Source organism: Botryllus schlosseri, chromosome 7, assembly GCF_051294905.1.
Source record: "Botryllus schlosseri isolate E-star chromosome 7, Bs_hap1, whole genome shotgun sequence".
Lineage (NCBI taxonomy): Eukaryota > Metazoa > Chordata > Ascidiacea > Stolidobranchia > Styelidae > Botryllus > Botryllus schlosseri.
This window is the reverse complement of record NC_137242.1, coordinates 21,218,625-21,221,853: the sequence shown is the minus strand read 5'-3', so window position 1 is coordinate 21,221,853 and position 3,229 is coordinate 21,218,625.

The window sequence follows — 3,229 nt, the reverse complement described above, 5'->3', positions numbered from 1 at the left end:
TCATTTAAAAAATGTGAACCCGTTGAAGTGGGAAGAAATCGGAATAGGCTTTTAGATCAGACCTTGGCGTAGAAGAATACTTCTGTGTTGCGAGGAAAGTTGACCGGTTTTTTATCGCGTTCAGACTACAATTTTCTGGTCTTTGTCACGTCGGTACGATTGCCACAGCACAGTAGATTCACGCTGCAGCAATGAAAACCGAGTAACAGCGAAGTGACATTGAACCACAGTAGCGTACTGGTGTACGATAATAATGCATGAGTATTTACCATATACAATTGATTGCGAGTTATTTCGTCACAGCGAGACCGAAAATGATGATAACCAGTTCAATATGAATATGGGCAGTACCAGGGCTGTGGAGTCGGAGTCGGAGTCTGGGTAATTTTCGCTTGATGGAGTCGGAGTCGGGAAAACTATAATAGCAGGAGTCGGAGTCGGAGTCGTGGGGAAAATACTGACTGGAGTCAGAGTTTGTGAGAATGACCCTGACTTCGACTCCGACTCCAACTCCAATTTCTCTATCATGAAAACATTTGCTTTCAAAGAATTTTCAATATACGGTAAATTTTATGTACCACCAATCACTGTTATTGATAACCATACAAAGATCAGGTGCGCGGCCAGCCCGTGGCACGCAGGCCAAATTTGGCACACGAGAAGGCTAGGTGTGGCCTGCGAGTTAATTCTCGAAATTATTTATGACATCAGGTACAATTGCAAGGCCAACCAAAATTTAATTAGCATGATTGCGAAATTTGATGATGACTAAAACAACAGTTCTGACGCATTGACGTATTCAGGGACCAGCCACATTTATCCCAGATCTTCGTATATGACCAGCATTAAGTAGAATATTTCATGGCAGATTCATTTGACATGAAATTTTTCTCGGTACTTCGCATGATTCATTGTCACTAGATTTCTTGCATTCAGTATATGAGCCCCCTTCTGAAAATTATAAATAGGCCTACATATTATTCACAGAATTGAGTCTAACTATATTCGCAATTAGGAGTTAACGCGTCGTCCAACATGCGGCTTCGCTTGTGCACTCGCAGCGAGATCGTCGACAAAACATTCGCACAAAGAAATAGAGGCATGTTCAGTGTTCACTGATACCGTCGATTTTGCTATGTCTAAACGTCGAATAATCCTTTCCTTGCCAAATGAGCCCAGTGGTATACAGATGCGACCCCCAAGGCATGGTAGAGACATATTTATTGATATAATTCAATCATTATCTTGCAAAAAAATTTCGCGCTTGGCGCGACCTGGGCCTGTTTGCGCACTGCGCAGTTGCATGGCATATTGTTATCAATTTTAGAGCGTATTAATATAAGTCTTGTTTGCAATGTTACCTAATTCGGCTCGCTCCTATCGGACGACTGAAAAAAAGGTTATCAAAATTCCAGTTGCCCGTGCAATGGTTCGTAAATCTCATGTGTCTCTTTGGACGAAAAACTTGCCCACCCCTGATATAGATAAAATTAGACTATACTTGCAAATTACAACTCAGTTGCACAGAGGAAGAAAATCGCAATATGCGTTTTGGCGTAGCAGTCAAAATTGATGCGATTTTTGGAATTGTACCATGATACTGTGACAGAGCAAATGCATTGGCTGGTTTTGAAAAATTGTAAAAATGATGTAAATATGACCAAACGATGCTTCCTACTTGAAAAAATTAAAAATATTTGTAGTGTAGCTAGGCTGGTTGGGTCGAACAAATGATTAAGAAAGACTGCAAGTCTCACTCCTTGAATACTTGATTAAGTACACGTAGACCAGTGTTGGGGTGACTCGAGTCATGACTTGACTCGAGTCAGACTCGAGTCAACTTTTTCGTATGACTTGACTTGACTCGAGTCACTTTGCCAAAATGACTTCACTTGACTTGACTCGGCGCTTCAAAAATGTGGATTGACTCGTGACTCGGAGCATAATTCACGAGTCAATTTCGAGTCATCAAGTTAACTGGCTCGATCAAATATCTGTGTCTTGTGTATGTTCGGATTGTTTGCGATACGCCGATGTCACTTGTTAGAATAACCACTCATTCACTGATTGTACGTTTCACTGATCCTTCATTGTTACATCACAAATAAATGGACCGCAAGTGAAATTATCACAGCCTATGTTGTAGTAATAGTAGATTAATCTAATTTTAATAGCAACGCACCTCTAATTCATAGACGGCTCACCTTTATCAACTTTATTGCGTGATTTAAATCGAACGAATATAGTTTATGCGTTTATAAGCTTACGGATGTGTAGATGGATGGGTAGTGTATTGTACGATATCCATTAGTTTCAACTTCCCGAGGCTTCGAATTCGATCTTCAATTTTGGATGATAATAACAGACTGAAGCATGGAGCTATACAGATACTCACGTATTCTATTACCAGTTCTACATATGCGTGAGTGACACAACACCTTTTGACATGTATCCAACTTCAAATTTGTTATTTCATTCCGGATAAATAGCCAATTAATATGTACCTCACGCAGCGAGCAAAATGCAATGACACGTGTGATACCAGTATTTATATGCGGAGACAAAACCAACGCAAGCAACTATAGACCCATTTCGATATTGTCACCGTTTGCCACTCTGCTTGAGAAAATATTATTTGAGAGACTTAACAGTTATCTTAATAAAATGAATCTTTTAAACTCAAATCAATATGGTTTTAGAAATAATCACACAACCTCTCAAGCTATATTACAGGTTACCTCAAGAATATATGAGCTCATTGACTCCAAAAATGTTGCCACTGGCGTGTTTTTAGATCTGAAAAAGGCATTCGACTGTGTCAATCATTCAAAACTAGTTGCTAAACTTGAATTCTATGGTATACGTGGACTTGCAAAAATGTATTTCGAATCTTACTTAAATAATAGGAAGCAATTTGTTCGTATTGGAACAACGCGTTCACAATTACTACTCATTCAGACTGGTTTACCTCAGGGATCAGTTCTCGGGCCCCTGCTGTTCCTAATTTACATCAATGATAATGGTCATTTATTTGACGATGACATCACGCTGTTTGCTGATGACACCAGTCTAGTTATACCCGGTAAAAATTTATCTGATGCATTTCACAACATTAAGACTAAGCTATAGACAGTGTCAAAATGGATGGCATCTAACCAACTTCAGCTCAATGCCTATAAAACCAAAACTCTTGTGTTTCATACACAAGTGAAAGTATAGTAAATAACAC